The sequence below is a fragment of the Sus scrofa genome, chromosome X (assembly GCF_000003025.6).
Source record: "Sus scrofa isolate TJ Tabasco breed Duroc chromosome X, Sscrofa11.1, whole genome shotgun sequence".
Classification (NCBI taxonomy): domain Eukaryota; kingdom Metazoa; phylum Chordata; class Mammalia; order Artiodactyla; family Suidae; genus Sus; species Sus scrofa.
The window spans coordinates 122,848,348-122,863,912 of NC_010461.5; the positions used below are offsets into that span (position 1 = coordinate 122,848,348).

The 15,565-nt window shown below is 41.7% G+C and overlaps 1 pseudogene; it reads left to right on the top strand.

The window, feature by feature from the left end:
- Window positions 12,360-13,198, top strand: LOC100620453 (annotated as a pseudogene).

Consider the following 15,565-nt stretch of genomic DNA (forward strand, 5'->3'; position numbering starts at 1 on the left):
GGGCCATCAAATAGGTGTACTGAACAAAGGTGCCAACCCCAGGGTGGGGTGGGGGGGACAAAGTGGGTGTTGAGTCAAGCCCACGCTCCACTCTGAGGACAAAGCATCCTGGTGCAGGCCTGTGTCCACCTGGAGGAAGAGGCGGCGCCTTTTTCATGGCACCGAGGTCCTGCCCGTTGGCCCAGCCCTGGACAACTGCGGGAGTGGGGATGTCCTTTGTGAATCTACCCAAAGCATCGTACAAGTGAGCAGCCCTGGGGGCGAGGTTTCATTAGTGCTGATAACACGTCTAGGCGGAAAGCACTCCGTTCCCTGGTTCGCAGATAGGGACAGCGAGGCCGGCTGGTCTCCTGACTTCATGGGAACTAAGGTCTGGTCCAACTGTTGGCTGCACGTGGCCAAGTGTCCCACAGAAACCTGCGCGTTTATACTCCCATCAGCAGCGCAGGAGACAGATGGCTTCCTCCTCCCCTCCCGCACTGCGAAGGCCGGCTCTTTGAAACATTTACAGGCTTATGGGTGAAAAACACGCCATGGTCTAAATCTCTTTCTTTGCAAGTGAGGTTGGGCTTTTTTTTTTTTTTTTTTTTTTTTTTGTCTTTTGTCTTTTTGTTGTTGCTATTTCTTGGGCCGCTCCCGCGGCATATGGAGGTTCCCAGGCTAGGGGTCGAATCGGAGCTGTAGCCACCGGCCTACGCCAGAGCCACAGCAACGCGGGATTCGAGCCGCGTCTGCAACCTACACCACAGCTCGCGGCAACGCCAGATCGTTAACCCACTGAGCAAGGGCAGGGACCGAACCCGCAACCTCATGGTTCCTAGTCGGATTCGTTAACCACTGCGCCATGACGGGAACTCCCCAGGTTGGGCTTTTTTATGTGTGCTCTTCATTTACATAACTTCTTGTGTGTAGCGCCTATTCAATCTTTTACCCATTTCCCTCCCGGGAGATCAGGATTTTGCTGGTTGACTAGAAAGAATGTTTTAGGTTGAAAAGATCCTCCCTTGGATATTTTCTATAATTTATATTGCACTTGCGAATAGGAGATTTTTCCCTTTGTGTTCAAACTCATTATTGACAGATTATAAGCAAGCTTTGGCTTTTTGTGTGTTTAGTCTGGGCCCAGTCACTTTACTGAATTCTTTCATTGGTGCCAATAGTTTTCCAATTTTCAAGCTCTTCAGAGTTTCCTATGATCAAAAAATTAAAATAAATAAGAGTAAATTGGAAAGAGATACGCAAGGGTGTTAAGGAAGGCTAAGTAAAGAAATGTGCGGCATCTATGATTTGGAAACCTCAGCAATGCAAACATTCTCTTCCAAATTACTGTACAGATTCAGTGCATTTCTAATAAAAATTTCAGCGTGTTTTTCTTGTTGGTACTTGACAAGAAGATTCAAAACTTTAGACGAGAGAACAACTGGCCGAGAAAAACTGAGGCGTTTCTTGCCCGAGAAGGTGTGGAGGAAAAGGAACCCTCCTACACGGTTGGTGGGAATGTAAATTGGTGCAGTCACTGTGGAGGACAGTATGGAGGTTCCTTAAAAAACTAAAGATAGAGTTGCCATATGATTCAGCCATCTCACTCCTGGGTATATATTCAGAAAAGATGAAAACTCTACTTAGAAAAAAATACCTGCACCCCAATGTTTATAGCAGCATTATTTACAATAGCCAGGACATGGAAGCATCTTAAGTGTCCATCGACAGATGAATGGATAAAGAAGATGTGGTACATATACAAAACGGAATGTTACTCAGCCATCGAAAGAATGAAATAATGCCATCTGCAGCAACATGGATGGATCTAGAGATTATCATGGTAAGTGAAGTAAGTCAGACAGAGAAAGACAAATACTGTATGATGTCACTTATGTGTGGAATCTAAAAAAATGACACACGTGAACTTATTTACAAAACAGAAATAGACCCATATAGAAAGACATGGAGAAAAAACTCTTACGGTTACCAGAGGGGAAAAGGAGAGAGAGGGATAAACGAGGAGTTTGGGATGAACAGATGCACATTACTATGCATAAAAGAGATAAAACAACAAAGTTCTACTGCATAACAACACAAGGACCTATTATTTAATAGCTTGTGATAACTTATAATGGAAAAGAATCTGAAAACGAATATATATATTATATATACTGCAATATGACTTTGCTGTGCATGTGAAACCAACCCAACATTCGAAATCAAATACATTTCGATAAAAATTGAAACAAAAACCCAAGACATTTCTGAGGAACGGACTAAGGTAAGAGCTGTCTTTATCGATCACTGAGATGGAGGAAATGGACTATTTGCAAAGTGATAACAAAACAACTGATTATGCACCCTGAAAAAATGAAATTGGATCCCTACCATTCACCAAAATAAATTCCATGTGAATTAAAGACTTAAGGGGGGGGGGTGTCCGGGTCCAGCCAAGATGGAGTAACTGCATTCCACTCTCCCCCTCCCCGTCCCACTGATTACATGGGAAACCCTGGCTGAATACACAGGTCCCCATGTATTTGAGACTGAGAGGTGGAGAACAGAGGGAGGACCAATGAGGGGCCCCGGGATTCAAGAGATGATTGAGCAGTGAGTTCTCTAGATGTTTGTTTTTCCTCATCGCTTAGGCACTAGATCAGGCCACAGCCCAGAAATGCGGACCCAAGGAGTCCTGAGGAAAGCCTATCCTCTCAGGCCAGTCCCCTCCACTTTATTCGAAAATCAACTGCACATGAGCCATAAGTCTCAATGTAAAGCAGACAAGTATATGACCTTGGGAACATAGGAGGGAGAGCTTTTGGCCTTATGGATCTTAGGCAAGTCGCCAAAAACATAACCATTAAAGAATAATAAGTTGGGGAGTTCCCACTGTGACACAGTGGGTTAAGAACCTGACTGCAGTGGCTCGGGTCACTGCAGAGGTGCAGGTTCCATCCCCAACCTGGCACAGTGAGTTAAAGGATCCGGCATTCTTGCAGCTGCACCATAGGTCACAGCTTGGACTAGTTTGAGGCTTGGATTCAGTCTCTGGCCTGGGAACTTACATAGGCCATGGGTGCAGCTGAAAAAGAAAAAAAAATTGATAAACTGGATCTCAAAAATTTTAAGTGTTTGCTCTGCAAAAGACCTATAAAGAGACTAAAAAGACAAGCCACAGACTGGGAGAAAATACCTGCAAATCACAAATCTAACAAAGAACTTGTATCCAGAAAATATTAAACAAACAAACAGACAAACCTCTCCAAACTTAGCCGTAAAGCAAAGCAAACAATCTGATTGAGCAAAGAGGTTTAACCTGACACTTCACCACAGAGGAAATACAGCTGGCAAATAAGCACATGAAAAGTTGCTCAACATCATTAGTCATTAGGAAAACACAAATCAAAACCACAACGAGACATCACTACACACTCACTAGGATGGCTGAAATAAAAATCATAGGCGTTCCTGTCGTGGCTCAGTGGTTAACGAATCTGACTAGGAACCATGAGGTTGTGGGTTCGATCCCTAGCCTCGCTCTGTGGGTTAGGATCTGGTGTTGCCGTGAGCTGTGGTGTAGGTCGCAGACGTGGCTTGGATCCTGCATTGTTGTGGCTGTGGTGTAGGCTGGCGGCTGCAACTCCGATCCGCCTCCTTGCCTGGGAACCTCCATATGCCATGGGTGTGGCCCTAGAAAATACACAAAGACAAAAAAAAATCCATAAATAAAAAGTAAACAAAATTTTGTGAGAATACTAAATGCTGGTAAGAATATGGAGAAACTGAATCACTTAAGCCTTGCCAGTGGGAGTGTAAATGATACAGCCAATTTGGAAAACATTTTTGACAGTTTCTTATAAAGTTAAACGTGCGCATATCATATGACCAGCATCCTACTCTTGTATATCCATCCCAGAGAAATGAAGCTTCATGGTCGTGCAGAAACCTACGCATGAATATGCATAGTAACTTTTTTTTTTGGCTGTGCCTGTGGCATGCAGAAGTTCCTGAGCCAGGGCTCTAACCCAAGCCACAGCAGTGACAATGCCAAATCCTTAACTGCTAAGCCACCAGGGAACTCCATACAGTAGCTTTTTTTTTTTTTTTTTTTTTTTTTTAAATGGGTGTACCCATGGCATATGGAAGTTGCAGGGCCAGGGATTGAATCTGAACCTAGGCTGCAGTGCAGCAACGCTGGATCCTTTAACCCATTGCACCAGGCCAGGGTTCTGACCCACACTGCCGCAGAGAGCCAAGCCACTGCAATTAGATTCCGAACCCACTGCACCACAGCAGGAACCCCAGCTTTTAAAAATAATAGTCAGTAACCAGGGATGTTGAGCTTTTTTTCATGTGCTTGTTGGCCATCTGTACATTCTTTGGAAAAATGTCTATTCAGGTCTTTTGCCCATTTTTCCGTTGGGTTGTTGGTTTTTTTGCTGTTGAGTTGTGTGAGTTGTTTGTATATTTTAGAGATTAAGCCCTTGTTAGCTGCATCATTTGACACTATTTTCTCCCATTCTGTAAGTTGTCTTTTTGTTTTCTTTTTGGTTTCCTTTGCTGTGCAAAAGCTTGTCCGTTTGATTAGGTCCCATTGGTTTATTTTTGCTTTTATTTCTGTTGCTTTGGGAGACTGACGTGAGAAAACATTTGTAAGGTTGATGTCAGAGAATGTTTTGCCTATGTTCTCTTCCAGGAATTTGATGGTGTCTTGTCTTATATTTAGGTCTTTCGGCCATTTTGAGTTTACTTTCCTGCATGGTGTGAGGGTGTGTTCTAGCTCCGCTGATTTGCATGTAGCTGTCCAGGTTTCCCAGCAATGCTTGCTGAATAGACTGTCTTTTTCCCATTTTATGTTCTTGTCTCCCTTGTCAAAGATTAATTGACCGTAGGTGTCAGGGTTTATTTCTGGGTTCTCTATTCTGTTCCATTGGTCTGTCTGTCTGTTTTGGTACCAGTACCACACTGTCTTGATGACTGTGGCTTTGTAATATGGCTTGAGGTCTGGGAGAATTATGCCTCTTGCTTTGTTTTTGTTTCTCAGGATTGCTTTGGCCTTTCTGGGTCTTTTGTGGTTCCATATAAATGTTTGGATTGTTTGTTCTAGTTCTGTGAAACATGTCATGGGTCATTTGATAGGGATTGCAGTGAATCTGTAGATTGCTTTGGGTAGTATGGCCATTTTTACAATATTCATTTTTCTAATCCAGGAGCATGGAATATCTTTCCATTTCTTTACATCTTATTTAATTTCCTTGATGAATGTTTTATAGTTCTCAGCATATATGTCCTTTGCCTCTTTGATCAGGTGTATTCCCAGGTATTTGATTTTTGGGGGTGCAATTTTAAAAGGTATTGTGTTTTTGTATTCCTTTTCTAAAGTTTCATTGTTAGTATACAGAAACATGACTGATTTCTGAATGTTAATCTTACCTCACACCAGTCAGAATGGCCATCATTAGCAAGTCCACAAATAACAAGTGCTGGAGGGGGTGTGGAGAAAAGGGAACCCTCCTGCACTGTTGGTGGGAATGGAAGCTGGTACAACCACTATGGAGAACAGTTTGGAGGTACCTTAGAAAACTATACATAGAAGTACCCTATGACCCAGCAATCACACTCTTGGGTATGTATCCAGACAAAACTGTCCTTGAAAAAGACACAGGCACCCGCATGTTCATTGCAGCTCTATTCACAATAGCCAAGACATGGAAACAACCAACATGTCCATCGACAGATGATTGGATTAGGAAGATGTGGTATATATACACAATGGAATACTACTCAGCCATAAAAAGGCACAAAATAATGCCATTTGCAGCACCATGGATGGAACTAGAGACTCTCATCCTGAGTGAAGTAAGTCAGAAAGAGAAAGACAAATACCATATGCTATCACTTATATCTGGAATCTAATATATGGCACAAAGGAACCTTTCCACAGAAAAGAAACTCATGGACTTGGAGAACAGACTTGTGGTTCCTCGGGGGGAGAGGGAGGGAGTGGGGTGGTTGAGGAGCTTGGGGTTCATGGATGCAAACTATTGCTTTTGGAATGGATTAACAATGAGATCCTGCTGTGTGGCACTGGGAACGATGTCTAGATACTTACAATGTAGCCCGACAATGGGAGAAAAAATCATGTATACATGTATGTGTAACTGGGTTCCCATGCTGTACAGTGGGAAAAAAAATGTGGAAATAACAATAAAAAATAAAAATAAATACAATCGGGGAAATAAATAAATAAATAACACAAATAATAGTCAAAGGCTAGAAACAACCCAAATGTCACTCAGTTGGTAAATGGATGCAGAAAATAAGGTGCATCCATACAAAGGGACACTACTCAGTAATGAAAAAAAGCCAGGCTTAATAGAAGTGGACGTAACGGAGATGACATCAGCGGTTGCCAGGGGTCGGGGTGGGGGAGGGTAGTTCAAGGGAGTACACTGACTGTGATGATGGTTAAACACATCGATACATGCGGTCAAATTTCACAGAAGTGTACGCCAAAACAAAAAAGCTCGTGTGTAAAAAGCAGTGACCTCAAAGAAGGCCTTCGGTTCAATTAACAGTATCCTACCAGCGTCGATAACTGTGTTATGGTTAGACAACTGTTATCATTTGGGAGCTGACTCTCTGTACTCTTTCTTTCAATCTTTATGAGTATATAAAATTACTTCAAAATAAAAACTTCTAAAAACACTAAAATGAAAGGAACAGCTATAGATTTTTTTAGAAGGTAATACAAGACACCAGATCTTTAAATAGGGAAAGATGTCTTAAACGAGATACAAAAAGGTACAAACCATAAGGGAAAATACTACTAATATGAATTATGCTACTATTAAGAACTTCTGTTCATCAAAATAATCCCATATGTTGTCTCCTGAGACAGCATATGGTAAGGTGCCTTTTTAATATAGCTAATAAAACAAGCAAAACTAAAGCGTATACTACGTAGGCATACATAAATACATAAAATAATTGTTAAAGGCAATTAAATGAGAAACACAAAAGTGTATATGTCGATTAACAAGAAGAAATACAGCAGAATTGTTCAGAAGAAGACTGCCTGAGTTCAAAGTCTGACTTTGTCCCCAAATGCTGCCCATGACCTTGGCAAGGAACTTAATTAACCTCTCTGCTCTTCAGCAGCCTTGTGTGTAAAATGTAGCTAGCTCACAGGGTCTTTGGTAAGGTTTAGATGCGCTAATGCATATAAACTATGTGAAACAATACCTGTACTGTAGTGAGAGCCATCTAAGTGTTCGCTACTATTATTATTTTGAGGAAATGAAAGGCAGAGGGATGGAAGCGGTAATGAGACCTTATAATAAATTATGTTATTATTAATGTTCTAGTTTTTGAGTAGGCAGCAAGTTCACAAATATTCATTATACTATTAAAATAAAAAAATAAAACACAAGACATTCCAGCATATACCAGTGAGGATGGCATGAAATTGAGTGAAAAGAGAAGCCACATAATGAGAAGATACAGGTTACGATACACACATTGCCAAATAAAGTCTGGACTACATAGAGAGGTGGTCGACAAACTAACAAGAAAAAGACAAACAACCCCAAAACAACAACAACAAATGAGCGAAATATCATTACTAGGTATCTTTCATGGGTGAGGAAGCCAAACAGCCCATCCGTGGAAGGCAAGATGTTCAAACTCAATAAATGCAGATTTCAGTTACAGCAACATACTGACACCCTACTATTTGCCTAAGGCTGCCATAAGAAAATACCACAGACTGAGTGGCGACAACGACAGAAAGCCCTTGCTTCACACGTCTGGAGGCTGGAAGGTCAAGATCTAGGTATTGGCAGTTTGGGTTTCTCCTGAGGCCTCTCTCTTGGGCTTTTGCAGACAGCCGCCTTCTCCCTGTGTTCTCGCGCTGTTGCTCTTCAGTCTGTGTGTATCTGTGTCCTAATCTCTTATAAGGACTAGTTATACTGGATTATCCTAGTGACCTCATTTTATCATAATCATCTCTTCAAGACCCTATTTTCAAATACAGTCACATTCTGAGGCAGTAGGGGTTAAGACTTCAATATATGAAATTGGGGGAGACACTGTTTGGTCCACGCACAGGAATATTCATAACCTCATTTATTACAAATGTCCACCACCAGTAGAAAGCATTAATAAATTATGGTAGATGCATATAATCATATCATATATAGCAGAGACAATAAGTAAAATACAGTTATATGCAACAATATAGATTAATCTCAGGGACATCCCTTTTGGCAAAACCCCCCTAAATCATAATAATATATGCAGTACAGTACAAAGTTCAAAAGCAGATAAAACAATATGTTGTTTAGCTATAAATACAGGTGTTAAATTTAAGGAACTTCAAGGGAATAAACAGCGGCAACAACAAAACTGAATAGTAGTTAGCCTTGAGAGGGAAAGGAAAAGGATATATGTTTTAAAATAAACCAAGTAGTAATTATGTGGGTGTTTGTTGAGTCATTTTTTAAATCTTGTACATACTTCACAAATGTTTTCTATTTACTCATGATGTTATTTTTTAAATGTCTTTAAAAACTAGGCATTTGAAGAATTTTGAGGAAAAAAGAGCTGGAATTAAATCCATAATCACAATTCTTTACAAACAAACAATGAAAGGATGCTACATGCCCTCTTAACCAACATGCCTTGCTAGGCAGCCTCTAAAATGCTCTCTAAATATCCTCGCCTCCTTGTGTGTGTGTCCTTGTGTAATCCCATCTCCTTGAGTGTGAACTGGACCTAGAGACTCATTTCTAATAAGCAGAATACAGCAAGAGTGATGGGATGCCGCTTCCAAGGTTAGGTTACAAAAGGCCTGTGGCTTCTGTCTTGCTGGCCCTCCCCCAATCTCTCATCAACCTAAATGTCCATTGACAGATGAATGATTAAGAAGGTATGGTATAGATACACAATGGAATACTATTCAGCCATAAAAAAGAACAAAGTCATGCCATTTGTAGCAACATGGATAGAACTAGAGACTCTCATACTGAGTGAAGCTAAGTCAGAAAGACAAATACCATATGATATCACTTATATCTGGAATCTAATATATGGCACAAATAAACCTTTCCACAGCAAATAAACTCATGGACTTGGAGAACGGACTTGTGGTTGCCAAGGGGGAGGGGGAGGGGGAGGGAGTGGGATGGACTGGGAATCTGGGGTTAGTAGATGCAGACTGTTGCCTTTGGAATGGATAAGCAATGAGGTCCTGCTGCATAGCACTGAGAACTATATCTAGTCACTTATGATGGAACATGTTGGAGGATAATGTGAGAAAAAAGAATGTATATATGTGCATGTGTGACTGGGTCACTTTGCTATACAGTAGAAAATTGACAGAACACTGTGAACCAACTATAATGGAAAAAATAAAAATCAGTTAAAAAAAATCAATGTAATCCATCCCATTAAGAGTCAAAGCAGTAAAACACATTCATTCATAATAAAACTCTCAGCAAACTAGGAATAAAAGGGAACTTTCCTTTTTTTTAATGTCTTTTTAGGGCCACACCCGCAGCATACGGAGGTTCCCAGGCTAGGGATAGAATGGAGCTGTTGCCACGGGCCTGGGCCACAGCCACAGCAACGTGGGATCCAAGTTGTATCTGCAGCCTACGCCACAGCTCACGGCAATGCTGGATCCTTAACCCGCCGAGCAAGGCCAGGGATCGAACCCATGTCCTCATGAATACTAGTCGAGTTTCGTAAACTGCTGAGCCATGACGGGAACTCCAGAACTTTCTCTTCTGGAAAAGGGCATGTACAAAACAAGCAAGCAAACACCCACAATAAAATGCTCCTAACATCATAATTAATTGTAAAAGACTGAATCCTTTCCCCCTAAGATTGGGAGCACAGCACTAAGGATGTTCACCCTCATCGCTCTGTTCAACACCATACAAGAGGTCTTAGCCCAATAAGGCAAAGGAAACTTATAGACGCCTTCAGATTGGAGTGGTAAATAGAAAGATGTCTATATTCACAGGCAACATGACAGTCGGTGTAGAAAAATCCCAAGGCCTCCATAAAAAGCTTCTAGAACGGGATACAAGGCCAATATACAAAAAGTGAATTATATTTCTATAAAAGAGAAAAAAACAATAACAAAAGCATCAATTAAAAAAGAACAAGATTTTAGTACTCACACTGTCAAATTTCAAGACTTACTAGAAACAGTGGTAATCAAGACAGTGTAAGTCTTGGGGACCAGACTGACACAAATCAATTGAATGTAATGGAGGTCAGAAATAAACAGATACAGTCAACTGGCTCTTGGCAAGGTACAAAGGCAATTCAATGGCGAAAGTCCAGTCTTTTTAACAAATGGTGCTGGAACAATTGGCCATACACATGCAGAGTAATAAACTCGGACCCATATCTGGCACCCCTTACAAAAACACTCAAAATTGTTGTAGGTTTAAATGTAAAACCTAAAACTATAAAATATCTGGAAATACATACAGGAGAAGATCTTTGCAGCCTTGACGTGTGCAAAGGTCATTTAGATGGAACACACAAATGACAAGCCACAATAGAAAAAAATGGATATAATTTATAAATTGGACTTCATCAAAATACAATTTTAAAAATTGTGCTCTTCAAGAGAGAATGCTGAGAAAACAAAAAGACAAGCTACAGATGGAGAAAATATCCGCAAAGCACGTATCTGATACAGGACAAATGAATCAAAATCTATGAACTCTCTAAGCTCACGTGGTGGGCTGAATAAGGTCCCCCGAGATTATCTGGGGCCTAACTATTGGAATCTATGCATGTTACCTTTATGTGGTAACATTTTACGTATGTGATTAAATCAAGGATCTTGCAATGAAGTGATGATCCAGGATTATCTGGATGGTTCTAAATGTACTCACAAGTGTCCTAAGAAGAGGGAGGCAGACGGAAGTTTGACTGAAGAACAGGAGAACACGTTGTGTCCATGGAGCCAGAGGATGGAGAATTGCAGCCACAAGCCATGGAATACCCGCAGCTCCATATGCTGGGAGAGGCAAGGAATAGTTTCTCCACTGGAGCCTCAGGAAGGAACCAACCCTGCTAATACTTTCACTGACACCTTGACTGATACCCCAGGAGGCACAGCGCAGACTTCTGGTTTCCAGAATAGTATGAAAATTTACTTCTACTGTTTGGAGCCATTAAGTGTGTAGCAATTTGTTACAGTAGCCCTAGGAAATTAATTCAGCTCAGCAGTAAGTAAACAGCCCAATTAGAATATGGGCAAAGACTTGAACTGACACTTCATCCAAGAATGGCAAATAAGAACATGCAAACCTGCTTGACATTGTTAATCATTAGGAAAAAAGCAAATTAAAACAACAATGAGGTATCATTACACGGCTAAAAGAATGAGTAAAATTTTCTAAATAAATTAATATGTGGAGAAACAAGGCTCAGAGTTTGCTGGTGGGAATACAAAATGTTACAGACATTTTTGACAACAGTTTCTTGTAAAGTTAAATATACCTTTACCATAAACCCCCTCCTAAGTATATAACCAAGAGAAATAAAGACTGCCCACTACAGAGGTCTGTACATGAATATTCATAATAGCTTTATTTTTGATAATGAAAAAAAGCTGGAAGCAATCCAAGTGTCCCTCAACCCTTGAGTGGATAAGCAAATTGAGGAGGTACAATGGAATACTATTCAGCAATAAAAATAATACATTATTGCTATACAACAATGAGGATGAATCTTGAAGAATATCGTTCTAAGAAAACTAAGCTAGACACGAAAGTCTACAGATGCTGTGATTCCATTTGTACGATATCTGGAAAATTAAGACTCCTGGGATGGAAACCAGCTCATCGGTTACCAGGGATCTGATCTAGAGGCGGGAGCAGGAAACTTGATTTCAAAGGGGCGAGAGAGGGCTATTTAGGATAATGGAAAAAAATCACTCTTTTGATTATTGTGATAACTACGCGATTGTGTACGTTTGTAAAAATTCATAGAAATGTACATTCAAAAAGGATGAATTTTACAGTAAGTTTTATTTCAATAAACCAAAACATTTAAACTTGGGACGAGCTCTAAGTGGAAAAAAAGGACAATGTAGATCAATGTTATGGATATTGGAAATTGTCGTTGAATATGTTTAAGTGGGAAAAAAGTTTGAAAAATAGCAATTAAGAAAAAAACGGGTCTCTGCTGTTCAGTTGACTTTGTGTGTTCTGGCTTGTCCTCTGAGTTGCCACCAGGAGTTATTGAATGCTCTGAAGACATCCCTGGATCGCCAGTGAAAAATCTGTAATTAATCTGTACTGTGGGAAAAAAGGATAGTTGGTTGGTGGTATTCCTACTTGAAGGATATCATGTTTTCCAAACTAGCCATTGCTGTCATTCGTCGTGGCGTTCATTCTACAGTGGCTTCTGTGAACCAAGGGCATTGTCACCCAAAGATTATGAATGCTCTGAAGAGTCGGTGGACAAATTGACCCGAATGTCTAGGGCTTTCCACCATAACGTGCTTGAGAATGTGAAGAGTATGTTACTAAACTTTTCAACTACCACGAGGTCCTTCCTATGAATACAGAGGTGGAGCTGGAGAGACTGCCTGCAAAATTGCTCGGAAATGGGGATATACCATGAAGGGTATTCCAAAATGCAAAGCAAAGATCATTTTTGAAGCTGGAAACGTTTGCGGGAAAACATTCTTCCGCTATCTGCAGTTCCATAGACCCCACCACTCACGATGGTTTTGGACCATTTATGCCAGGTTTTGAAATCATTCCATATAACGATCTGCCTGCTCTAGAGCATGTGCTGCAGGAGCCAAACGTTGCTGCGTTCATGGTAGAGGCAATTCAGGGTGAGGTGGGCATCGGTGTTCCAGATCCAGGCTACCTCATGGGCTTGCATGAGCTCTGCACCCAGCACCAGGTTCTGTCTATTGCTGATCAAATACAGACAGGATTGGCCAGAACTTGTCGATGTCTGGCTGTCGATCATGAAAATGTCAGGGCTGATATAGTCCTTCTAGGAAAGGCATTTCTGGTAGTTTATACCCTGTCATCTCCGTGGTATTGTGTGATGATGATATAATGTTGACCATTAAGCCAGGGGAACATGGTCAATGTATGGTGGCAATCCACTGGGCTGCTGAGCGGCCATTGCAGCCCTTGAGGTTTTGGGTTCGCGCCTCCGCTTGTGATCAAGGAGGATGAGATTCTGGGGTGGGTGGAGGTCATTACCAAGACCATCTTGTCTTTCCGAGGGCAATGCCAGTTGGCAGCGGCCCCCGGGGAGCCAGCTGGAGACAGGCAGGTCATTGACGTCTTGGAAAAACCTCTGCGTTTCTGTGCTTAATGCAGAGGCATCGTCCACTCCCCTGTGTCGAGGGCTTTTTAAAACACACATATATTTTTCAGTTCATACATAATAGAATGACATTTATAAATGTGCACTTTTGAAATAATAAAACAAGAAACAAACAAACAAACAAACCGTGCACTTTGCCATGTAACATAACCAAGAGAATGTCCTGGCATCTATATGTAAATATTTTGTGTGCACATGCGCTTGCTGAGGCGAGAAGCAGCCCTATACATAGACAGCCTTTTAATCAAGCCCTTCCGTGTAATTCATATATGTTTTTATAATTTCCTGGCTGGAATAAGAGTTGGTAGTTGAAGCAGTTATATGAGGGCATTGCATAGGAGACTTGCTTAACATTATAAAGTCGAATCGCAGTCACTGACTTCTAGGAAGGGTTAATAGTGAGGCTTCTATAAAATACTAGATTTAAGTAAAAGCTCCATGTTGGCCAACTCCGGGATGCATTCTCTGAATGTCCTTGTTTTGAATTCAGAATTAATGTCTAACATTCCTAGATGATGTGGTGTTTGATAGAATTTGTTGGAAGTGTTTATTTGCAATGTCAAAAAAAAGACATCCGTACATACCCACGTGCGTAGGTGTACAGACCTGGAAGAAAATACATGAAGATATTAACAGTGATAATCCATGGGTATCAGGATCCCTCATTCATTCACTCCCTCCTTAATACATGACCTTGCGAAAGACACAAGGTCATGTATTAAGGACCTTGTCCCTCTTTTGACCTTCGTTTTACATGAGTGAAGTGACAGAACGGGGCTTTTGTATTTGCTATTCCCTTGCGGTTCCCTTTGCTTGGGACATGGCTTAGCTAATAGCTTCATTCACATTTGGCTTAAGCAGCACCCCCTCCGAGAAGCCTTCCAGGTCCTTTTTGACTGAAAAGGCCCCCATCACTGTCAGTTCCCTTACTCTGTTTTATTTCTTCTTCGTGGCAGTTATCAGTGTCCAACTTTCTTATTAAGCTTATTGTCTGTCTGTCCCACGAGCATTTGAGCTCTGTGAGGAAAGAATGTTTGTTTTCTTCACTGCTGTTTCCCAAGCACTGAGAACAATGCAGGCACTCGGGAGGTACTCAGTAAATATTTACTGAGTAGTTGACTGAATACATCTTCCAGAATCATACTTCTCAAATCTGTCACCTCCTCAAAAATGCCCGTGATCTTAAGGAACTTACAATCCCATCCCAGGGACATAAGCCGAAAGTGAATCAACTTAAAAAAAAAAAAAAAGTTTAAAAATAAAATAAAGGGAGTTCCCGTCGTGGCGCAGTGGTTAACGAATCCGACTAGGAACCATGAGGTTGCCGGTTCGGTCCCTGGCCTCCCTCAGTGGGTTAACGATCCGGCGTTGCCGTGAGCTGTGGTGTAGGTTGCAGACGCGGCTCGGATCCCACGTTGCTGTGGCTCTGGCGTAGGCCGGTGGCTACAGCTCCGATTCGACCCCTAGCCTGGGGTGCGGCCCAAAGAAATAGCAAAAAAACAAAAAAATAAAAATAAAAATAAAATAAAGGAGTTCCCCGGTGGCTCAGCAGGTTAAGGATCGGGCGTTGTCACTGCTGTGGCTCAGGTTTGCTCCCTGGCCCAGGAACTTCAGCATGCTGTAGACATAACCAAAAAATAAAATAAAAATAAAATAAAGCATTTCTCCAAAACAAAACAGCGAAACAGCTACCACTTAAGTCACTACAAGCAGCACTGGACATAGAAGGAGGAGGAGAGACTGATTCAGGAAGCAAAGAGGGGGCTTGGGATTGGCAAAGTGACTTCTGAGGAGAGCCTTTGGGCGACTGGGGTTGTGGGGGCCCGATCCGAAGGACTCTCATAAGAAATCCTCCCCTCAGATATGCCTTGATCTTATATTATAGCTCTTTCAGGAGTCATCCCCTCAAGAAACCTGGAAAACACTCTCTCTGATTCCCCTACAGCAAAACCTCGTGTATCATCAAACAGCCTTCATGTATCATTAAAAATTCAGGACATGCCCAGTCTGTTCCAGCCGCCTTCCCAAGTGAGAGGCAGCTCAGCTCAAGCAAAAGGGATGCGCTCCCATGGAGTGCAAGGCAGCAGCCACGCTGCGGACTGCAGGCCCTCGTGGGCTAAGACCACCGAAGGGTTGCGGCTCCCCCAGCTGCCTCTGTGCCCGCTGCAGGGGTCGTGTTTGCTCTGCAGAGGCCCAGCAG